The sequence below is a fragment of the Zootoca vivipara genome, chromosome 2, assembly GCF_965207765.1.
Source record: "Zootoca vivipara chromosome 2, rZooViv2.hap1.1, whole genome shotgun sequence".
NCBI classification, from domain to species: domain Eukaryota; kingdom Metazoa; phylum Chordata; class Lepidosauria; order Squamata; family Lacertidae; genus Zootoca; species Zootoca vivipara.
Window position 1 is genome coordinate 16,051,330 of NC_142584.1, and position 25,208 is coordinate 16,076,537.

Consider the following 25,208-nt stretch of genomic DNA (forward strand, 5'->3'; position numbering starts at 1 on the left):
TGGATCGCAGGAGGAGGTGCCAGAACAAAATTCACCATGTGGGGGAAAACCATGAAGCCAGCCATAGCTAAATCCTTAGTTCAGACATCGTGATACTGTGAAGTTTAGCTGGTGATATATCATGATTTTGAAAACCAGATATCGCCCAGCCCTAGCGACCAATGTGTTATCTTTCATGCAGGTAGCAAAACCAGCCTCCAGCTGAACTGCTCTCTGAAACTTAACAGCTATGCATATCTGTAAAATTAAGGTGGCGGGCTGTAACTTCTTAAGTTTAAATCGTGACAGTTCAGCCAGCGGGACTTTGGTTACCAAACTGTTGGAGTATGTGCCTTTGAAACACTAAACAGTTGGAAACACAGCTCTAGTCTGTTCCTTTGAAGCACCAAGATAAAAACCAATCGAATAATATCTTGCTGGGTTCTGTGATTGTGGTGGTTTTTTTGTTTTTTTTAATATACCGATAGTATAGTCAAAGCAATTTTCTCATGGGGAGACACGAAATCAGAGGACTAAACACTCCAGTCACATCTATAACAGCTGTGGCAGAATAAAATTGGAATTATAACATATCGGGAGTCTCACTGCCAGATGTGAGGTGATTTTAAGATCCTTGGCATAACCTGATCTCCTAGTTGACCTAACCTCTCTGTTGGCTTGTCCCACTTTACCCCTCCTCTAGGTGGGTCATTGTTGAGAGGGCAGCTGTGGCTCACCATACCCTCCAATACTGGTTGTAGGCAAGGGGTTGTGGCACCCAAATGGGGTTGTGGCACCCTATGGGAGTCCAGATTTGTCCTTTCATTAACAATAGTGCCAGTCCAAAACATCATGCTGCCTGAAGTGAAGCCCAGATGGTGCACACGGAGAGCACACACTATGTTGCTTCATCTGGAATCATCATCATCATCATCACATTGTATTTGTAAAAGCCTCACTGCATCACTCAGACACCAATTCCTGCCTTCATCTAATACCCCACCCCCTCCCACGTTGCCAACTGAAACAGCTCACTTCACCAGATGGGAAGGGTAGAAATAATAAATTATTATTAAATTATTATTACTATCCTGCCTTGTGAACTCAGCCCCGATGGAAAGGTGCATTGCAGTCACAAACGTGGATATCATTCAATCCATCGTTGCTACACCCGAAACTCACGTAAAATACATCTATGCCAGGCATGGCCAAACTTGGCCCTCCAGCTGTTTTGAGACTGCAATTCCCATCATCCCTGACCACTGGTCCTGTTAGCTAGGGATGATGGGAGTTGTATAGTCCCAAAACAGCTGGAGGGCCAAGTTTGCCCATGCCTGGTCTATGCAGTGCACAAGATCTCGAAACCAAAACAACGTAGCTAAACAAAATGGAAGGAAAACACGCGGAAGAAGCTGAAGAGCAGGCAGGTTTGCTTGGCAAAGAGAGCAAATAATGTTCCTGAGGAAGATTGCCGAAATGAGTGCCTAAAACTCTCATCCTGCTTTGTTTCACTAGGTAGAGAATTCCGTAACCCCTATGCCACCACACCAGATGTATATCGGTGGTGGATTTCAAAGACCAGGCCACAGTACACGGAAGAAATGTGGTTTTTAAGCCACATTTGAACATTTTATTGGGGCTAATAATGCTTGTCTGGATAGAGCTCCAAGGCTAGGTGGGGGGCGGGGAATCACTTAGCTGCTTGGTATTTTTATTTGCTTGTTCCTATAGAAGCAGTGATAGCACTTCCTGGTAGAATTATAGAATCATAGAATTGAGGAGTTGGGAGGGGACCCAAGGGTCATCTAGTCCAACCTCCTGCATTACAGGAATCTATTTGCCCAACGTGGGGCTCAAACCCACGACCTGGTAGAAGAAGTTCTTCCTAGGAGGCAGGGGTGGGGTGAGAAAAGCTGAGGTCTCTGCCTGTTTGCTTGCTTGCTTGCTTGCTTGCTTGCTTGCTTGCTTGCATGTTGTGTATGCGTGCCTCCCTGCCTGTCTTTCCTTTATCTTGCTTAGTCAATAACAAGGCATCACTTCAAAATGTCCAATATGCTCAGTGTTCTAATAGAAAACTCGTATCATCAAAGCAAAAAAAAAGATTAAGGGGGAAATATGCATATGTGGGGAAAGTGAGACAATCTGTGCAAACGAATTACTTTTAAAGATCCCTCGTGAGACGTAAGCCAGAGCTGACATTGAGAAGATTTTGCAGTAACAACACCATCTGATATGCAATGTCAGATTTCACAAAAACTTGAAAAGGGGCAATCCTCTGGGGAGAGGTTTTTAAAAAGAGAAACCTGCAAAGAATTAAGATTCCAGTCCTGTTTCCCCATTTGTTCTTTCGTCCTCCCCCAAATTAAAGGGTTTCCTGAATAATTTTCTTTTCGGCCGGGCTGATCCTCAATGAATTTCATAGATGCAGGGCCTCTTGAGATGAATCAAATGGACTTGAAAGAGAACTGGCAGCTGTAGGAGGATCTTTAAAGAATTTCAAGTGCAGTCTTTGAAAAGACTTTGTGTCTCATCAGGGCATGGTAGCAGCTTGAAACGAGTGGCATATCTCTGGAGGGTTCTCCACATACCCAGGACTCTCAGTGCGAGAGAAAGTTTTATGCAGGCAGCCCCACTGAAGAAAATATGTACATGCTTACCTTTGTATGCATGTCAGGCCCTTGTTATTGGCCATGGAGTTTTCTTGGCAGGGATACTGGAGTGGATTGCCAGTTCCTTCTCCAGGTGGATCACATTTAGTCTAAACTCTCAGCTATGACCTGTCCGTCTTGGACCACAAGGAAGGCTGATTGCCGGAGAATTGATGCTTTTGAATTGTGGTGCTGGAGGAGACTCTTGAGAGTCCCGCGGACAGCAAAAAGATCAAACCTATCCATTCTTAAGGAAATCAGCCCGGAGTGCTCACTGGAAGGACAGATCCTGAGGCTCCAATACTTTGGCCACCTCATGAGAAGAGAAGACTCCTTGGAAAAGACCCTGACGTTGGGAAAGATTGAAGGCACAAGGAGAAGGGGACAACAGAGAACGAGATGGTTGGACAGTGTTATAGAAGCGAGCAGCATGAGTTTGACCAAACTGTGGGAGGCAGTGGAAGACAGGAGTGCCTGGCGTGCTCTGGTCCATGGGGTCACGAAGAGTTGGACACGACTAATCGACTAAACAACAACAGGCCCTTGTGTGCATGGGGAAGCCAGGGGATCAGAGTGACATGGCACCTCCACTATCCTGGTTATTTTTAGCTGTTACTGCCTTGCATTGTCTACTGCTTCTTAGGATGCCATTTCTAGCATCCTTCTTGCCTTCCTGAGTCTGGTTCCTATGCTTCCTTTAGCAGAGAAAGAAAGCACACATTTGGTCAGTTGAAAATGGTTTCCTGACAAACTCTGCAAAGGTCAGATTCATGTGCTTTTTCACACAGCAGCAGCAGCAGGGAAAAACAGGCAGTATAACTTCGGTTCCCAAATGGCAAGTGTTTCAAAATTATTTGTATAGAAGCACCAAAGTTGCTTGCTTAAGCCACACAGTCTAAACTTGGTACATCCAGCTTAGACTGCCTTGCTAGTAAGTAGCATGTGTGAGAGAATGTGTGAGAGAACAAAGAGTTTGGTAACCTTTCCTCCCAAGGTGAAATGAAGTGACCTAGCTAAGCCGGGCAGGACAGCCTACTCTGTGGTTTTAACCCCTTCATGAATATCCCACACACCTACCCACAGGCTCCCTCCATTGGCTGGAATGTGAACTGCATCCTGAATGCATGATCTGTGCCCTGCAATAACCGTTGCTACAGATTACCTGTTCAGCATCTATGCCTAGTGGGGTGTGCGCATATAGGGCTCTGTGCACAGTTGGTGACTGAAAGCCAGGGAGTAGGGTCAGCAAGTTCATTTCCGCCCTGACCCATGGAAGCCAGGCAGCCACCCCTCAACCCTAGTGAGTTGTGTCCCAGATTTCCGCAACAAAGCCTCTGTCCATTGACAAAGGTATCCTTTCTCTGGAGGAGAACATACTTGGAAGTGCTTCTGATCAGATGATCCCATTCAATGGGCTTTAATATAACTGTTGTGTATTTAAATAGGGATTAGTGGAATGGTTGGTACTTAACCGCACTCCTGCTAATACTATAACCCTCTTGTACTGCTTGGCTGTGAATTTTCAATCCATTCTTTCGCTCTCTGGGTTTTGGAAGAGCGGCAGCCATGAGGAGTTTAGAACTATTTCACCACTGGTCTCTTTCCAGAGAACAAAATTAGATACAGAAACGTGTCTTGGTTGTCATGACAATCATAATTCCCTAAATCTCTCAATTCCTGATCTGCACTGCATCTGAATCCTCTAAACCTTATTTGGTTCTGTGCTTTGCTCCATATTGCATAGGAACTGGAGGTGGTGGTGGATTCATTATAAGTTCACACCATGCCAAAAAGGGGGGGGGGAGTATTTAGTTCACTGTGGGTAATGGGGTCCTTTGAACGTTTGGTTCAGTACCAAGTACGTAGCCAGTAGCTTGAATCTATTAATTTGGGTAGCTGTTAATTGAATGCAATAAATGCTCCAGGAATATGGCAGCTGAATATCCCATAAGCTGGGGAAGAGCATGCTGCTTAAGTTTCTATAAATATCTCTGAAGCAGAGTGGCGTAGCAGGATGAAGCGCTGCATGAGAAATCGGAGCTTAGAAGGAGCTCAACCAGCTGGTTTGGGTTGCATGCTACAGTGGAGCACATTCGATGTACAGTACATAACAGACAGGAACGAAACATTTATACAAAGACATGCTGATGATGGGGAAAACATTTCTGATCCCTGTGAGCTGGAACTGATAAAAACAATAAAACATTGAAGCTTATATATATATATATATATATATATATATATATATATATATATATATATATACCATCCAGCATGATTTCATAAGGTGCCTCATGAAGTCAGATTCTATCTATACTTGTAGGTCCCTCTTGTAATCGTGCGGGGAAGACATTGTCCTCCCGAAGGTAACAGCCACATAGTTCAATCTGGCATTATTACCTCCCTGGTTCCAAGCAGTTTTGGAGGTCAATAATGTAAGGCAGAGGTGGGAAACTGAACCCTGCCAGTGGGACATATTCTTGTCTTCCCTCACCCTCTGTGAGCCAAGTTTGACAGGTGGACAAAACTGCATAGTTCAGTAAGGATGGGCTTAGAAATGTGTCATCAGCTCCCCGTGATCTTTCTGAACCCTTTCTGAGCAGGACATACAGCCGTCATAGGATAGGTCTTCAGTGCCTTAGAGAAGCCTGTGCCCAGTAGAATATATTGTGCAAAATAGCGATACGGGTGCTGCTGTGGTCTAAACCACGGAGCCTCTTGGGCTTCCCAATCAGAAAGTCGGCAGTTCGAATCCCAGCAACGGAGTGAGCTCCCGTTGCTTGGTCCCAGCTCCTGCCAACCTAGCAGTTTGAAAGCACACCGGTGCAAGTAGATAAATAGGTAAATGGCGTTTCCGTGCGCTCTGGCTTCTGTCACTGTGTCCTGTTGCACCAGAAGCGGTTTAGTGGTGCTGGCCACATGACCCGGAGAGCTGTCTGTGGACAAACGCCAGCTCCCTCGGCCTGAAAGCGAGATGAGCGCCACAACCCCATAGTCACCTTTGACTGGACTTAACCGTCCAGGGGTCCTTTACCTTTACCGTATCTATTATGCAAAATAGGTAAAAGACACAAATTATGTGCACAATTTATGCAGATCATGGGAAATGGCTTTTCGCGCTGTGGTTTTGGATTGTCTTAGTAGAGATTAAGGTTTCAGACATGTTGTATCAGTTCTGCTCACGTATTTTCCCCCACGATGGCATCCCCTATTTCTCTCTCTCAAATCTATTCTGGATTTGCCCTTTCTGTAGAAAATGCAATATGTTTTTTTTAAAAAAAGTACTGGCAACATTCCATTTGCAAGATCTGAATAACCTGCTAACTATATTAATCTCCCACCTGGACCCACTCTAAAGAGCATGTAGGAGGGAGACAATTGCAAAGTGCACATAGTTTTGAATGGGCTACATTGCAGGCATAGCAGCAAAGAACATAGTAGCCACACCTGCACTTTTCGAAGCAAGCCACCGCAGGCAGTCTCTTCTATCCTCCTACCGTATCCATCTTTTGCCATATTGTAGCTCAACATCATGAGACTGACTCCCCAAAGTAGGCAAGGTCTTGCTATCCTCCCACGCCCACCCACTGCTTGCATATGTGTAAAATTTCAAAGGATTTTTGCCCCTATCAAATTTGCTTTGCTATCTGCAAAAAAAGCAAGCCCCAGCTCTTTCGAATACACTGTCTGCTGTCAGAGGTAGCAGTGTTTTAGATGAGTATTCCTCGAAGCCACTGTTCAGAGTATTGCTTCCTGTGACCTGCAAACTGCTTTTAAAGTGAGGCCCTTTGCCAAAGAAAATGTGAGTTGAACCCCTAATATCTTAAGGGGTTTTTTTTTCTACACAAACACGAGAGAGCCCTTCATTTGCAAAAACGTTTGCAAGCCCTTTCAGACTTTGAAATGTCAGTGCCACTTTTCTTCTGCAAGGTGCTGGTCAAAGTAGCTGAACAAGAAGTAGTCAAAGCTTCAATCCCATGCACAATTTCCCACGAGTAACTCCTGCTGAATGTGGTGAGGTTGACTCATTAGTAAATATGCATAAGACTGGGCTGTAAAATAACAAACCCGACTAGGGATCCAAAGCAGACTTAACTGACCAACAGCAAATGGATCCCAGTGCAGATTGGAATATGGCTCCCTTTTGGAATCTGCAGCCCACCAGATCCCTGCAAGATGACCCGGGGCTTTTATTTCCATTTATTACCTTCCCTTCACCCTAAAGTTCCCACCTCCTTTTCACTCTGCCATAGCTCCCTTTGTGATTTTGAACACTTTATCATTTATGAACCATCTCAAAGTGATTTCACAATTTCAGTAAAACCATATACAGTGGTACCTTGGTTCTCAAACGCCTTGGTACTCAAACAACTTGGAACCCAAACACTGCAAACTCAGAAGTAAGTGCTCTGGTTTGTGAACGTTTTTCAGCAGCCGAACATGCTCCGTTTTGAGCATTATGCTGATGATTTGAGTGCCACACTTCTGTTTTGAGTGTCTGTTTTTGCTATTTATTTTGAGTTTTTTGTTTTGCGGCTATTTTTTGTGACTGTGTGGAACCCAGTTTAGCTACTGATTGATTGATTGATTGATTGTGTGAATGCAGTACATTATTTATTGCTTTAATTTTATGGATCAGTGGTCTCGTTAGATAGTAAATTTAGGGGTTTTTAAAAGTCTGGGACGGATTAATCCATTTTGCATGACTTTCTATGTTAAAATGCACCTTGGTTTTGGAACACTTTGGTTATGGAATGGACTTCCGAAACGGATTAAGTTTGAGAACCAAGGAACCACTGTATAGAACAAAAGCATGGATAAAAACATTTAAAAACAGTTACATATATAAAAGTTTCAAATCCAATGCAGGTTCCGACCCAGAAAAATATCTGTTGAAAGAAGAAAATCTTAATAGATGCTGGAAAGACAGTAGAGGTTGTGTCTGTCTGATATATTATGGGAGGGAGTTTGAAAAGGTAGCTGCCACCACACCAAACACCCAATACAGACATCAGGCAGAATGGAGAATCCTGATAAGATGCTATCTTCAGCTGTCCTCTCCCACAGAGCAGAGTGATCGGTTGGTTGTACATATTCCATATACTTAAGCAGTGTATACCAAGGCCAGTAAATAAGCATGTATCCCTTTTCATGGGAGATTCTGGTTGCAATCACTTGAATGACCTGGAGTAACCTTAGGTATCTTGAGATGCCATTTACAACAGGTAAACAGGCTCTGCAGCGTTAGAAAGGCAAAAGAAGAGTGGAGGTTCTGTTGGTGTTCTCTGAAACCATCAGATACACAGGGTTGTCTCCAGTGCTAGTCTTACCCAGAGTAGACCCACTGAAATAATAGTCATGACCAACTCAAGTCCATTCATTGCATTGGGTTTACTCTGAGTGGGACCAGCACTGAACACAACTCATAGCATCTCGATCATTCCGAACACTTCAGATGGAATCAATGAGGCTCCTCAGCCATTTAGTCTGGTCCTAATCAGGACTCCCTTTGCCCCTCATCCCTACCAATGCTTCACCTAACTAAGGGGTGGAAAAACTATCACTCCAACTCCCATCAGCCCCAGCCAGAATGACTAATGATCAGGGATGGTGGGTGTTGTGGTCCAGCCAGCAACATCTGGAGAGCCAGATGTTGGCCTTCCTTAACATAGCTGCTCTAGACTCCCTCTCTTCTGTTTATCACAATAATTGGTGGTACCACCAGCCTTCCCCCCTTTCTTTAAGACTGCTTCTTTGCCTAGCATCTGGTCCTTGAGGATTCCTGGTCCATTTCCCATTCTTTCGCATAGCATTCTGTCCTTCCTTTGTTCCCTTCTTGTCCCAGGACAGCCCAGGTACATTGCACCAAGGTGGAATGGCTAATGGTCAGGTGAGCCTTGCTGGCCTTCTTCATCCTCAACTGGTGCCTCCCCCCCTTTTTTTTAATCCAGAATTTTCCTGTGACCCCAGGCCAACTGGCTACCAAATAAACAGAAGTTATTAAAAGACATGTTGATGTTTAAGGTCAAGCCATCTGGTTCTGATTGTAGAAATAAGTAACTTCCCAAGCTGTCGGCGTGTTCTGGGTCCCTTCAAATTGTCTCTGCCAGCTGCTCCTGAGAGAGATTTACTGTACTTGCTTCAGTGTTTGTTCTTTTGCTTTCTTTGGACCGTGGATTCCCCTGCAAAGCTGGAAAGCAGAAAAATTGTGATGAAGACGTAAGTGATTTAATCCTGCGAAGGGTAGCAAAACCGGCCCGTCTTTTGCTTTTTCATAAGGCAATACCATGTTTGTTTATCACGTCTTTTCTTTTTTTTACATTAAATTTTTATTGTTGTCATTTAATATTCTTACATATCACATATACATAACATTTATAAAACATATGGCTTTATCAAGCTTTGACTTCCCTTCCCCCCCCCCCCCCCGGCCGCAGGTATACTTTATCAATCCAATCACACATTTATTTAATTTACTTAATATCAAGGATGTAGGTTTTATATCAATCCTGCTACTGTCTTCATTTCTTTATAATTATCTTTTACATATTCTACAAATTTACTCCATTCCTTCCGAAATCTCCCATCGTCCTGGTCGCGAATTCTGTGTGTCAGTTTGGCCATTTCCATATATTCTATCATTTTCGTCCGCCACTCCGCTATCAAAGGTACCTCCAGCAATTTGGGGCTATTAATGTTCTTGCCACCACAGTGGCATACATGAACAATCTTTGGTCTGTTTTTCGAATTTCATTACCCATTAGCCCCAGCAGAAAGGCTTCCGGCTTTTTAACAAAAGTGTATCTAAATATCTTTTTAAACTCATTGTACAGCCTCTCCCAAAATGGTTTAATCTCATCACAGGTCCACCACATGTGGTAGAATTCACCATCTGATGTTTTGCATCTCCAGCATGCCTTATTTCTGATTCTATATGTCACAGTGGCCGGAGCGGGCTACTTCAGAGTAACGACTCTACACAGCTCTGCATTTTATTCTTTTATTGGTGCTGCGTATTTACAGTGCTGAAGTCATTGCTATTTACACGGAGCTAAGTGTTCAGTCTGGTTCAGAACCTCCGAATGGCTTTTGGCGCGTCTTTCTCCAACACAAAAGCCTGGGTAGACCCATCCTCTTTCCTCTCCGCTTTCTGCGTAATTCCGGAGTTGGGGGGATGGGTCTCCCCCCCTTATTTGCCCCTTCCTGTCCCACCTGGGACCCTGGCTCCGCTATCTTGCCTGAGCCTCGGACACGACTTCCTGCTTCCCCACTGGAATCGGAACTCTCTCTGCTTTCCCCTGTGCTCGGGGATGGGCTTGAACTCAGGAGGGGAGGGACTTCGCAATATCCCCTGTCCCTCACATCCACCCCCCTCCCAAGCTCCCCTTCTCCCCTCCCCAGGTCCCCCCCAGGTGTCGGTGACGACTGGAAGCCTAAGAACTCAGTACTTTCCGAGCCCGTTGGTGTGAACACCTCCCCCCAGTCCTGCGAGCCCCCCCCCTTCCGCCTGGGAGGACTGGAATCCCAAAAAGTCCGTGGCGTCAGAGCTGGTGGGGGTAAAAATGTGCTGCCAGTCTGCTTCTTCCTCTGACTGGGTGGATCTCGGCGACGCCCATACTTCTTCCTCTGGTTCCTCAAACTCCGCTTCCCATCCCCATGGTGAACTGCTCTCCAGTACTTCCTCCCCCTCCCCCTCCCCCTCCCTTTCCATGTGCCAGGGCTTGGGTCTGTGGGGAAAGAGGGCGTGAAATTCTTCCACCAAGAATTCCTCCCGTATCTGAGTGGCTGGGACCCATTCATTCTGTGACGGTGGAGCATCCTCCCATGCCATGAGGTACTCCAGGCCCCCCACCCCTCTCCGTGAATCAAGGATGGCCGTGGCCTCATTGAGTTGCTCCCTGCCTTCCCTCTCCCCCCCTCCCTCGGGGGTTTGTTCGCTGTCTTGGAGCCTGCTGCTTTCTCTGTACGGCGACAGCAGCGATCTGTGAAACACTGGATGCACCCTCATGTCCTCTGGTAGTGCCAATCTGAAGGCCACCGGATTGACCTGTTGCGTGACCGTGAAGGGGCCCAGCCGTCTGGGCGCCAGCTTTTTGCACCTCCCTCTAATGGGAAGGCCCTCCGAGGACAACCAAACCTTGTCCCCCACCCTGATGACCTCCCCTTGTCGCCTGTGGCGATCTGCCCCCTTCTTGTACGCTTCCTTGGCCCTCTCCAAGTGTTCTCTGAGCTGCTGGTGCACCGTCTCCAGTTCCTCTGCCCAATCCTCTGCCAGTGGGCCCTCCTCCTCCTCCTCCCCCTCCCTCTCCGGGAAAGATCTGAGGTCGCGCCCGTAGTTGGCCTTAAAGGGCGACACCCCTGTGGAGACGTGCACTGCATTATTGTAGGCAAATTCCGCCAGTGGCAGGCGATCCACCCAGTCCGTTTGTCTCTGGCTGACGTAGCATCTCAGGTACTGCTGCAGAATGGCGTTGACCCTCTCCGCCTGTCCGTTGGTCTGCGGGTGTCTAGCCGTCGATAAGCTGACCTCCACCTGCAGGAGGTTCATGAGCCGCCTCCAGAACCTGGAAACAAATTGGCGGCCACGATCCGAAATAACCCGTAAAGGTAATCCATGCAGTCTGAATACGTGGTCAACAAACAGTTTGGCTGTCTCTTCTGCAGAGACCGCCCTGGCACACGGTATAAAGTGGCACATTTTGGACATAAGGTCCACCACCACCAACACTGCGGTCTTGCCTCTGGACGCAGGCAGGTCCGTGATGAAGTCCATGGACACCACTTCCCACGGCCTGTGTGGTGTGGCTAAGGGCTCCAGCAATCCTGCTGGCGCTGCTCTGACTACCTTTGCCCGCTGGCAGGTGTCACAGCCCCGTACATAGTCTCTAACATCTTCCCGCACCCCTGGCCACCAGAAGTGTCTCATGACTAGGTGAGCGGTTTTGTCCCTTCCAAAATGACCCGCCGTTGGGTTGTCGTGCATCTGCTTGAGGACCTTACGTCTAAGCTGGGTGGTGGACAGGTACAGTGCCCCCTTGTAGAAAAGCAGCCCCCTGCGTTCTGCAAAGTCTTTTGCCTGCTCCCTCCCCCCTCTCAGTTCTCTGAAGATGCGGGTGGCAAACTCATCAGCTGCTGTCAGTGCTGTGAGTTCTGCCTCGCTCACCACTGCTGCTCCGCAGGACCATGCTGATGGGGGGAAAATGTGCCTGGGTGCTGGTGGCAACTCCTGCTCCATGTACTCTGGTTTGCGGGAGAGGGCATCTGCCCTGACATTCTGCTCCCCCGGGATGTAGTGGATGGAGAAGTTGAAGTTCGAGAAGAACTCTGCCCACCGTATCTGCCGCTGGTTGAGCACCCTGGCTGTTCTCCAGAACTCCAGGTTCTTGTGGTCCGTGCACACCTGGATGGGGTGCTTGGCGCCCACCAGGAAGTGTCGCCAGTGCTGGAAAGCAGCGTGGATCGCAAGAAGTTCTCTATCAAACACCGTGTAGTTGCGCTCCGGCTGGGTCAGCTTCCTGGAGAAGAAGGCACAAGGTCTCCACTCTCTGTTGGCGTCCAGTTGCAACAGGATCGCTCCCAAAGCCCTGTCTGAAGCGTCTGTTTCCACGCGTAGGGGCGCATCCTGCACCACGTGGAACAGGTTTTGGTCTGAAGCGAACACCCTCTTGAGGCTTTCGAACGCTGCTTGCGCCTCTGGTGTCCACCTGAACTTCTGCTTGCCTCTCAGGCAGTCCGTGATGGGAGCCGTAACACGCGAGAAGTTCTTGATGAATTTCCTGTAGAAGTTGGCGAAGCCTAGGAGGCGTTGGGCATCTTTGCGCGTCCTGGGGCTGTGCCAGTCCAGGATGGCCTGCACCTTGTCCTTGTCCATCGCCAGCCCCTTGTCTGACAGTTTGTAGCCCAGGAAGTCTACTTCCCTGGTGTGAAACTTGCACTTCTCCAGCTTCACATACAGGTGGTTCTCCTTCAGGGGCTGCAACACCTCCCTGACATCCTTCACATGTTGCACTGGGTCATTGGAATAGATAAGGATGTCATCCAGGAAGACCAAGCAGTTCTTGAAGAGGAGGGACCCCAGGACGTGGTGCATGAAGGCCTGGAAGCATGCTGAGCCCCCTTGCAACCCGAAGGGCATCACCAGATATTCGAAAGAGCCCAGAGGCGTGAACATCGTGGTTTTCCACTCATCGCCTTCCCGGATCCTGATCAAGTTGTACGCCCCCCTCAGGTCCAGCTTGGTAAAAATCTTGCCCCTGCGTGCCGCTGTCAGAAGATCGTCCACTCTGGGCATGGGGAAAGCCACTGGCTCTGTCACTGAATTGAGCCGTCTAAAATCCACCACAAGACGGCGCTGTTGCGTGTCTTTCTTGTCCACCCAGAAGACCGGGCTGCCCCCTGCTGCCTTGCTTTCTCTGATGAACCCCCTCTTGAGGTTCTTGTCTATAAACGCACGCAGATCCTCCAGTTCCTGATCTGACATGGCGTACAGCTTGGCTGGGGGTATCGTTGCCCCTGGCACCAGGTTGATCTGGCAGTCAAAAGACCTGTGTGGGGGCAGGTGGTCGGACTCCGCTTCGCTGAAGACCTCCTGCAGGTCCCAGTATGGTTTGGGTATCGCCTCACCCCCTTTGACGTGCATGGTGGCCACTGTGGCTATTGGAGGCCCCTCCCCTGGTTGGTGCTGCATGCAATGTTCCAGACAAAAGTCCGACCCAAACGTGATGCATCTCTGGTGCCAACTGATGGAGTGGTCGTGGCGCGCCAGCCAGCTCATGCCCAAGACGATGGGGGGGGTCTGAGATGGTGGTGACATTGAATGCCAGTGTCTCTGAGTGCCTTCCCACCGTCATTCTCATGGGGGGGGGGGTTGATGAGTGATGGCCCCTCCCAGCAACTCCCTGCCGTCAATGGTGGCTACGTGCAGGGGAAAGTCCAGCTGCAGAAGCTGGATCTGGTGCTCTTCTGCAAAGTTTCTCGAGAAGAAGTTGGCTGATGCCCCACTGTCAATTAAGGCGAGGACCGTCAGGGGATAGCCATTTGGGAGCGTTAGCGTCACTTCTAGAACCACTCCTGCTCTGGGAGGGGTGGGCTGGCTCTGCTCCGCGCTGTGCGGGTGGGCGGGCTGGGGCTGTTGTCTGCTGACTGCGCCTGGCTGCTGCCCCTTGTCTCCTGCAACCAGGCTTTCCCGTTTCCCTGCTGTGGTGCTGCGTCAGTGGGGGAGGGCACAACCGTTCCCGCCTTTCCTTGCCACTCTCTGCGATGTGGGCAGTCTCTGACGAGATGCTGGGGGGAGTTGCAGAGAAAGCAATTCCCGCCCCTTCCCTCCTTGCGTCTTGTCGCCGCTGGGGTTTGAAAAGCCCACGCGCGCGCGCGCTATCAATTTGCATGGGTTCCTGGTCCTGGCTGGCCCCAGGCGTGGCTTGGAAGGGTTGTTGGGGGAGTGGCTTCTCCTGCAACCGTGGGAACCAAGCCCGCTTTGCGCGCGTTGCTTGCTTGTCGTTCCACCGGGATTCCTGTCTCACCCCCACCGCCAGAGCCGCTTTGCTCAGCTGATCCATATTACTGGGCTTTGGACCTCTCGAGAGCTCATCTTTCACATCCTCATTCAACCCCAGGTAGAACACCGCTTCCATCGGAGGCGAGTGCAGTTCCCACCCCAGTCTGTGCACTAGCATGGTGAATCTCGCCCAATATTCGCGAACTGTCATTGTTCTTTGCCTTAAATTATGCAGTTCCTCCTTGGTCTGGTCCATATGGCTATCGGACGCATACATAGTTTTTAAAGCCTCTAGAAATAGTTTGACATTCTTCATGCAAGGATTTTTTGTCGCGATTAACGGTCTTAGCCACTCCCTGGCCGCCCCTGTAAGGTGTTCCACAATAAACGCTACCCTGTGCTCATCATCAGGGAACTCATCATGGTGCAGCTCAAGAGCATACACGATCTCAGTCTCAAAGCCATGATATTCTCTCGGGTCTCCATTGAACTTGCTTACTAGGGTCCCCGCTCTCCTTCCTGGCAGCACTTGGAGTTGGGGGGCCCCTCCCGCCTTGTTTTTCTCGGCATCCAACTTGTTTTGGAGCTCTACCGCCACCGCCCTTAATTGCTGCTCTTTTTCCTGAAGCGCTCTCACCTGTTCCGCAAGTTGTAGCCGGTCCTCCTGGACCTTCTTGGTTTCTTCTTTAGCTGCCTTTAATTCCCCCTGTGCCTGCAGCGCCAGTTGCTGCAGGTCCTGTTGGGCTTTCTCCGCGATCTGCCGCCATTTCTCCGCCTCTGACGCACTCATCCCGGCAACTCCAAAGTAGCCCAAAAAAAGATTCGGAGGTTGCTGTCACAGTGGCCGGAGCGGGCTACTTCAGAGTAACGACTCTACACAGCTCTGCATTTTATTCTTTTATTGGTGCTGCGTATTTACAGTGCTGAAGTCATTGCTATTTACACGGAGCTAAGTGTTCAGTCTGGTTCAGAACCTCCGAATGGCTTTTGGCGCGTCTTTCTCCAACACAAAAGCCTGGGTAGACCCATCCTCTTTCCTCTCCGCTTTCTGCGTAATTCCGGAGTTGGGGGGATGGGTCTCCCCCCCTTATTTGCCCCTTCCTGTCCCACCTGGGACCCTGGCTCCGCTACCTTGCCTGAGCCTCGGACACGACTTCCTGCTTCCCCACTGGAATCGGAACTCTCTCTGCTTTCCCCTGTGCTCGGGGATGGGCTTGAACTCAGGAGGGGAGGGACTTCGCGATATCCCCTGTCCCTCACACTATACATTTTGGCTAATTTTACAGAGGTTAAATACCAATGATAAATCATCTTCATTACATTCTCTTTCAGAATTATACATGCCGTAAATTTTAAATTTTCAGTCCACAAACTTTCCCATGCATCAGATTCAATGTTGTCCCCCAAAATGGAAACGCCCTTTACCTTCCCGCCAAAGCGGTACCTATTGTTTATCACAGTTCCCTCGTTGCGAGAAGCCAAGTTGCAGGGAACTAGGCAGAGGGCCTTCTCGGTGGTGGCGCCTACCCTGTGGAACGCCCTCCCAACAGATGTCAAAAAGGAAAACAACTACCAGACTTTTAGAAGACACCTGAAGGCAGCCCTGTTCAGGGAGGCTTTTAATGTTTAATAGATTATTGTGTTTTATTCTTCTGTTGGAAGCCGCCCAGAGTGGCTGGGGAGACCCGGCCAGATGCCCGGGGTATAAATAATAAATAATAAATTATTATTATTATTATATAGCCACTTGGATGCCTGGTGCAGGGGCGTGTCCTGTAGCCGGGGTGATCTGTGCCATGGGGGTGGGGTGATCTGCCCATGGGGGCGGGGCGAGCCTCTCCAATGGAGCCTCTCCGCCGCCTCCCCCTCAGCTGTAGGGCGGCTGAGGGAGAGGCAGTAGGCAGATGAAAGTCCCACGCTGTGGTTTCAGGCAGCGTGGAACCCGTAGGCGCCTAAGCCACCACCTCACTCCTAAAAAGTTTAGTGAGCCCAATTTAGTGAGCCCAATGACTCACTCCCCTTTCCATTTTCGAACTGACCGGCTTTGTCCTCTGTGCTTATCCTGGTCTGGTGTGCTCCTCCCTGCTTGGGTACCGTTTCAACCATTCCTTGTTAAGTGAATCTAAGACACAGCTGCTCAGCACATCTGGCTGCTGCTTTTGTCTTGCAGAGTGTTGAATGTGGGCGGCATCGTAGCTAGCCCACACCGTAGCTACATTGGCTCCCAGTACGTTTCCGAGCACAATTCAAAGTGTTGGTGTTCACCTTTAAAGCCCTAAATGGCCTCGGTCCAGTATACCTGAAGGAGCGTCTCCACCTCCATCATTCTGCCGGACACTGAGGTCCAGCACCGAGGGCCTTCTGGCAGTTCCCTCGTTGCGAGAAGCCAAGTTGCAGGGAACTAGGCAGAGGGCCTTCTCGGTGGTGCCGCCTGCCCTGTGGAACGCCCTCCCAACAGATGTCAAAGAGGAAAAAAAACTACCAGACTTTTAGAAGACATCTGAAGGCAGCCCTGTTCAGGGAGGCGTTTAATGTTTAATAGATTACTGTGTTTTATTTTTCTGTTGGAAGCCGCCCAGAGTGGTTGGGGAAACCCAGCCAGATGGGTGGGGTATAAATAAATTATTATTATTATTATTATTATTACTACTACTACTACTACTACTACTACTACTACTACTTCTGGATCTCACCCTTTCTCCAAGGAGCTTAGAGCTCTTCCATAAAACGTTCCATAGCACTAAGAGCCGAACTACTCAGGAGTTGTGCAACTCTTGCTGAATAATATTCCTGTAGTCTGCAGGAGGTGCACTACACGTTTCAATGATCCCTCCCATCAAGCTCCTTTTGTACGGAAACTTCCCATGCCACACGTAACACACAAGTTCTCTTGTAGCCTTCCTGACATTTAGGGTGTCATTCAGTGTGCTCCTCGGACTGGAACCACTGAAGTTAATGGACATGACTAACTTGGGGTCATTGATTTCCATGGGTGGGATTCATCTATGTTGTTGTGTGCATGGAACAAGGTCTGCTCACACAACAGGACTTCCTCTTCCCCTGCAACCCATAAATCTGCTCTGGCATGTTGGGGGGGAAACCCCAGAACCGGTCTAGGGACTGCACAGGGAGGAAGTCTTGTTGAGGATGCAGACCTTGTTCCCCACATGCATGCCACACTTGAATTGCACCCTGCGGGTCTGCTCTGAGTAGGACTTCATTGACTACAACCCTTAGTTTTCGTTTTCTTTTTTTGAAATAATTTTTATTTGGTTTTACAAACATGAAATTATAACAACACAAAATACATATCCATACAGTGGTCCCTCGACTTACGAATTACTCAACATCCGTAGGTTTCGACTTACGAACGGGACAAATGGCCGCACGCTTACAAATTTTTCTACGGAAACCGTTGGTGGTTTTAAATGTGGTTTCCTCGACTTACGAATTTTTTCGAATTTTTTTTTTTCCTATGAGAAGCTGCGTTTCAACTTCCGAACTTTTCGACCTATGAATGTGCATTCAGAACGGATTAAGTTCGTAAGTCGAGGGACCACTGTACTTAAAAATTCCTCCAAATCTCTGAACTTCTCACTTTCCCCTCCATGGGTCCTGTTGTCAACCTTTTCAACTTCATATTGTTCAATAATCCATATTTTAAGTCACTCCATTTTGTCCATAATATTTTCTACATTACAAGTGTTATTGCAATCCTGCTAATGTTTTCATCTGCTTACAATGGTCTCCCCGATAAGTTACAAATTTCCCCCATTCTTTCTTGAAGTTTTTGTCTTCTTGGTTCCTGAGCTTTCCGGTCAGTTTTGCCATTTTGGCATATTCCAACAGCTTAATTTGCCATTCTTCTCTGGTAGGGACCTTGTCTTCTTTCCATCTCTGGGCTAATAACTTCCATGCGGCTGTCGTTGCATACATTAAAAGTCTTTTCTGCTCCTTTGGAATATCAGTACCTATAATTCCTAATAGAAAAGCTTCTGGTTTTTTTAATTTTAAAAATTTCAAACATTTCTTTCAGTTCATTATATATCATTTCCCATAATGCTTTTATTACCTTACATGTCCGCCACATATGATAAAAGTGCCTTCTTTTTCTTTACATTTCCAGCAGGTATTTGTACTTGTCTTAAACATTTATGCTAACTTACTAGGAGTCAGGGACATCATTTTCATATAATTTTCTTTCAGCATACAATATGCCAAGAAGACAACCCTTAGTTTTCTAGAAGGAAGGAGGGTTTCATATTGCTTTACATGTGCCCATAGATAGGTGCACAGAGAGCATTTAAATATGCAATGCAAATCGATATAGTCTGACTAGCTCTATGCCACATGATCCCATTGATTTTGCAGCTCACTCCTAGGCTTGGGGGCGATGGGGTGCCCCAGCCTTGGTTTTCAGCTCAAGAGCAGGCTTCACTCTCTACCATGCTCCGATAGCGTGTGCCGTGATGCTCACCGAGGCGCGAATCGGGTGAGCGTTTTGTGAAGCATCAATGCACTGTAGCACTGCAGCAAGTTAAGTGTTGCTAGCAAACCCAGCATTCAGCTTACAGAAAATTAACAGTGTAGCAAAGGGCAGTCGCTAGCTAGAGAGTGGGTTTCGGGATGTGTGCTTCAGGAGAAATAGAACCGTTCAGTTTCTAGCTGTTATTCACTTCTGCTTTAGCAGAAACCTTGGTCGATCTCGAATTACACCTTTGGTCCCTACACGAAAGCCAAACGTTTTTGCATAAATGATCAGTTAGACTTTGTGCAATCTTCAGGATTTTCTTCCTCCCGATTCTCTGGTTCGCTTTTGCTAATGTAAAATCGCTGTGCTGTGCTTTTTCTGCATGTTGAACTTTCCTTCTGAATCCACCATGTGTTGGAAAACTTTAGTTTTTTGGTGTCAGGCTTTGCCACATTTAAGCCTCCGCTAAATCCCTTTTTTTCTTTTTGTCATTCCTTTTTCCTCCCTTGGCATACTTCAGGCATTGGCCAAACTTTGCCCTCCAGCTGTTTGGGGACTACAACTCTCATCATCTCTAACTAACAGGACCAGTGGTCAGGGATGATGGGAACTGTAGTTGCAAAACAGCTGGAGGGCCAAGTTTGGCCATGCCTGGCAGACTTGCTAGATGGTCTCACGATAGACGTGACTTCGATGCAAATACATTTGGGGTTAATGCAATAATAATTTTATTGTTTATACCCCGCCTGTCAGGCAGCACATATCAAAACATATATGGCAAATGAAAACACAGGATAAGTGTTGCATCGCAATGTGGCTTGTCACGTAAAAAATGTTTGTAAGAGCCAGATCTTGGAGTCAGTAGCTGGAGGATTTGCCATCTTGTTTTTTTTCCTGTTATAGTCTGAACTCTTTGGTGCAAGCTTATTTCATTTTCTGAAATACAGACATTTGCCTCTGGGCTTCATCCCTCGTTGCTTTTTACTGTTCGGTGTTGGCTTCAGTGCCCAGATGCCTATACAGAAGTGGTAGCCCATAATTGTCCCATGCAGGACTAGACCATCAATTGTCGTGTTTCACTTTTCAGAAGCGGTATTGTCATGCATTCGCCTGCAGCGGAAAACCTGTTGCTTTCTCTCATCTTTCCAATATTTTTTTTCTTCTAACTTCACTATAGCAGTGGATTTGATGAACGTATCTGTAAATTTTGACAGCAAAGCACCAGGGGCGTACCCAGGATCAAAACTAGGGGGGGGCAAGGCACGGGAGGGGAGGGGCCACAACGTGGGAACGTGGGCGGGGCTACGGAGAATGATGATGATGGTGATGATGACGTAAGAATAAAAATGAAAATAATAAAAATAACGTATCCTCGCAGCGCCTGGCTCTCGTTCTAGATCCCAGCCCGGCCGCCGCCTCCTCCTCCTCCCTGCCTGGTGCCTTCCTCCTCAAGAGGAAGCCTTTCTGGGGGCGGGGGGCAGCCTTCTCCGCCGACAGAGGCGGCCTGGAAGTGAGCGCTGAGGCAACTCTCTCTTCTCCCTCCGCCGGGGCGTCAGGCTTGGGGCCTCTTCTTCCGTGGGTGCCAGCGATCGCTAAAGATCGCGGCGGCGGCAGCAGCACTCCTGGCGGGCGCGGCGACATCACACCTGGCAGCCGCGGGTGAACCACGCGGTGGAGGGCAGGCGCCCAGGAGCACGACCACTGGCAACTATAGAGACGCCGCAGCGCCGACAGCCCTGACAGCAAGCCCGGGGCGGAAGCAGCCGCGCTCCCTCCCAGCTCCTGCCGAGCTCCCAAGGAGTGCAGGAGCACCGGCGGCGCACCTGGCGGCCGCAGGTGAAACATGCAGAGGAGGGAGGCCCAGGGCAGGCGCCCAGGAGCGCGGCCTCTGGCAACTACAGAGACGCCGCAGCGCCGACGGCCCCACCAGCAAGCCCGGGGCGGAAGCAGCCGCGCTCCCTCCCAGCTCCTGCCGAGCTCCCAAGGAGCGCGGCAGCGTCAGTGGCGCACCTGGCGGCCGCGGGGAAACCATGCGGTGGAGGGAGGCCGAGGGCAGGCTGTAGCACGGAGCTCGGCCACCTCTCGGGAAGCTGGAGGGCGCAGCGCGGCGGGCGGGAACGCCGAATCCGCGCTCCGCCGGGCTGTGCTCCGCCTCCGCCTCCACCTCTGCCCACCAACCCCGCTGGCCCTGCTTCTAGGTAAGGGCAGCTGCCCTCACTTGCCCCGTGCTGGGTACGCCCATGCAAAGCACACCTTACAATTAAATTAACCTCTGAAAAACAAGGCCTTTGGAAATCCATCCGGTGCTTCAAATAGGTCTGTTGATTGCTCCGGTTATTGCCTCTGCTCAGACTGATATTTTCCCAAAGCATGTTGTTAAATGGAGAGAAAAAATTATTTTATTTTTTGCTTGGGGAGGGTATTTACATGTGGGAATTTCTGTTTGTTTCTGCCCAAAGCTCGCTGGATTTCCCATTCAGTTCCCTGATATCTCCTGTCACAAAGACCTCGGGTAACAAAAGGATTTGGAAAGACCACTTCCTGGGTGTCAGGAATTTATTTGATGAAATTGTTAAATGTGTCTTTGCCTCTTAATAAGCAGGCTTTTAAAAAAAAATGCAAATTGCATCTGCTGTGGGGACTAATAAGGAAGAGTTAAACCCTTTTCTCTCCCACTGCTGCCCTACGGAATATCACTCATCAGATGTTAGTACTGTATTTCATATAGTGGAAATCCAGCTTCTGAAGAGGGATATTCCTCAGGAGCACAAGGGGGGAAAGGGTTAAATTCTCCCCTGCGCATTGGCTTGGATTCTATTAAATTATCAGTGCGCCCCCATGCAATTTGCATTTTAAATGTGTGGACATGCATTTAACCATCCACAACCTTTGGAGAGACACTCAGTTAAAGTAGAAAACAGCAGGCCAGCTGGACCCATAGCAGATTTCCACATTTCTAAAACACATCCTCCCACTAAATGCAACCTTAAAGGGAAAATTTGAACCCTCCCTCCTCCCACCCATGCACGCACACATCCGCACCGCCCATAGCTGTAAATCAGGCATCCCCAAACTTCGGCCCTCCAGATGTTTTGGACTACAATTCCCATCTTCCCCAACCACTGGTCCTGTTAGCTAGGGATCATGGGAGTTGTAAGCCAAAACATCTGGAGGGTGCCTGCTGTAAAGTTTTCCCTTTTCTTGTGAGGAAGCCCATTCAGCATAAGGGAATGTCCCTTTTAAAAAAGGGGGGAACTTGACAGCTATGGCACCGCCCCAGACTAGCCCTCTTCACTGATGTTCCCCACATGCATGTCAGGGAGGACGTATTTCCAATATCACAATGTTCCCCCAAAACATTAAATCTGGGATTATCTCATTGGACTGATTATGTCAAAGCTCTTTAGCCACAGCACTCTCAGAGGGCTATAAATAAGTGGCAAGGCAGGCAGTAATCATTTCTGTGCGTAAGCCGTCTCTGCTATATTGTGTGGCTGGGTCCGCGATGTTGGGTGGACTTAGGGTTGACTTATAAGCATTTGCTTTCCAGTGAAGAGGCAGGATCAGGCTGGAAGAGACAAAAGGCCCCGAGTCAAAGTACTGCAGAGCTGCGACACACACACACACACACCCCTGTCGCTCCATGTGAACGAAGGTTTTATCCAAGCTAATGGCAAAAGTTCTTCAAACGCACTAAAATTTAGAAAGCTTATTGGTGTGTCTCTCCCCCCCCCCCATTAGGATTTTCTGACCAGGCCAATCCACCGGCTGCCTGAGACAAACGATTCACCTTTTTTTCTTTCTTTTTTTAAAAAATTTATTCACATACAAACAAACAAAAAACCAAAAAGGAAAAAACATACATAAATCATATTTTAAAAATCATATAAAAATTATAAGTTATAAATCATACATAATTGCAACTCATATAAAAGTCCTCTTTAAATCATAAATTAATCTTATATGAAATCATAAAATAAACATCAAAAGTTATAACATAACAGAAATACACAACTAAAAAAGGACAACCTAAATTGCTAACAGGCAATGAAAAGGGGGGGAAAGATAGATAAATAATAAAATACAAATAATAAAATGATTCCTCCACCTCACCCCCCACCCCCACCCCTTCACCTCGTGTGACTTCCAGTCTTCCCTCTACTCTGGTTTATGTATATCTCTGTCTTTACGCATACTTTTTCCTATTTTTTCCATGTTTGAATTTGGAACTTGTATATTTCTGCCAGGAGGTTGGCTTTTTCTACCTGTTTCCTTAAATATTGTTTAAACATTTTCCAATCTTTTTCTAATTTCCCTTCTCTCAAACCATTCACCTTCCCCGCTTTTATTGTTAAATTCTGATAGGTTGTCAACTTTATGATCCACTCCTTCTTATTTGGTAGTTTATCACTTTTCCAATTCCTTGCGATGAGCAGTCTGCTAGCTACTGTCGCATATATCACCAAAGATCTATCTCTCGGTTTTATTTTCATCGTTTAGTAGTCCTAATAGAAACACTTCTGGCTCCTTTAAAAAAAAATTTAATATCTTTTTCAATTATATATATATATATATATATATATATATATATATATATATATATATTCCCCAAAAAAATTTACACTGCCACCAAATATGCAAGTAGGTCCCAATTTCTTCCTGGGATTCACGTTTATTTCAAATGACACCCATAGCAGCTGTGGTGGGCAGTTTGATGTGTAATAGTGGCGCCATCTTCTTCTTTTCCCTCTCCCTCTCTTTCTTTGAGAGTGGCAGATGAGGTGACAATGGCAAGCCAGTCAGTCCCTGAGGCTGAGGTGCTGTCTTGTCCCCCCCCCCCCAATTATATTTCATTAAGTTTCAATATTTTTAACACACATAATCAAAACACAATTCCGTCTTATTTTTGTCGATTTCCCACCCTGCTTTCCATTTTTGTTTTTCCCCCCCTTCTGCTGCACCCTATCTCTGCCTATCAAATCATAACCACAATAAAGGGTAAAGGGACCCCTGACCATTAGATCCAGTCGTGACCGACTCTGGGGTTGCGCGCTCATCTCGCATTATTGGCCGAGGGAGCCGACGTATAGCTTCCAGGTCATGTGGCCAGCATGACAAAGCCGCTTCTGGTAAACCAGAGCAGCACATGGAAATTTATCTACTTGCATTTTGACGTGCTTTCGAACTGCTAGGTTGGCAGGAGCTGGGACCGAGCAACGGGAGCTCACCCCGTCACAGGGATTCGAACCGCCGACCTTCTGATCAGCAAGCCCTAGGCTCAGTGGTTTAACCACAGCGCCACCTGGGTCCCCACAATATTATGCTGTAATTACTTCTGCTGCTCATAGCTGAAATCCTACTTGCGAGTTCATCATACTATAATATTTCTTTAAGTTGTCCGAAAGGGCATCCACTCTTCCATAAAACGTTCGTCATTAGATTCTCTTAATTTTGCTGTTAATTTTCCCAGTTCTGCATAGTCCATTATCTTACTTATTCATTCTTCTTTGGTGGGAACTACTTCTTCCTTCCATTTTTTGCACATAAAAAATCCTAGCTGCTATTGTTACATACATAAACAATGTTAGCATGGGGGGGGGGGAGTTCTGCCCCTATAATCCCTAACAGAAACACTTCAGGTTTTTTTTTAATATACTCATTTTTAACATATTTTTTATTTCATCTTGTATCACTTCCCAAAATACCCTCACTTTCTTGCAAGTCCACCACCTATGAAAAAAATATCCATCTAGCTGTTTACATTTCCAGTGATGGATATGTAATTTGTTAGATAATTAGATAATTTGTTAGGTGTTAAGTAGCATCCAGACATCATTTTCATATAATTATTACTTTAAAGCGTAAAGGTAAAGGGACCCCTGGCCGTTAAGTCCAGTCACGGACGACTCTGGGGTTGTGGCGCTCATCTTGCTTTACTGGCCGCGGGAGCCGGCGTACAGCTTCCAGGTCATGTGGCCAGCATGACTAAGCCGCTTCTGGCGAACCAGAGCAGCGCACAGAAACACCGTTTAACTTCCCGCCGGAGCGGTACCTATTTATCTACTTGCACTTTGAAGTGCTTTCGAACTGCTAGGTTGGCAGGAGCTGGGACCAAGCAACGGGAGCTCACCCCATCGCAGGGATTCGAACCGCCGACCTTCTGATTGGCAAGCCCTAGGATCAGTCGTTTAGACCACAGCGCCACCTGCATCCCAGCAAACTAGGTGATCCTCAGGTTCCACCGAGAACCTGCAAGCAGTAAATTCCATATCTGCTTTCCACAGCTTTTCCCATGTGCTCAGAGGCAGAGGTGCTATCTTGCACCCAAAATTGGGGGGAGGCGACCAGGGGCGAAGGAAGCGGGGCAGTGAGGGCGGTCCACCCCTGGTGTCACCACTAAGGGGAAGTGACAGAATGCCAGGTGGCACTTACCGCAGAGCCTGCAGCATATCCGGGCCAAGCGTATCTCCTGGGAGTGATGCAGTGGCTTGCCCCCCCCCCCCCGGCTCCACGCCGCCCCAAACATTCCACCTACTGCCCCACCCCCAGCTGTAGGGCAGCTGAGTAGGAGGAGGTAGGCAGACAGACTCCTCGGAGGCCCCACGAAGCAGGG

At 47.9% G+C, this 25,208-nt stretch overlaps 1 protein-coding gene across 3 annotated transcripts in view; it reads left to right on the forward strand.

Annotated features, from left to right (window-relative positions):
- Positions 1-25,208, forward strand: part of STXBP4 (syntaxin binding protein 4) — a 133,896-nt gene that overhangs the window by 95,495 nt on the left and 13,193 nt on the right. The gene's annotated exons all lie outside the window — the stretch shown is intronic.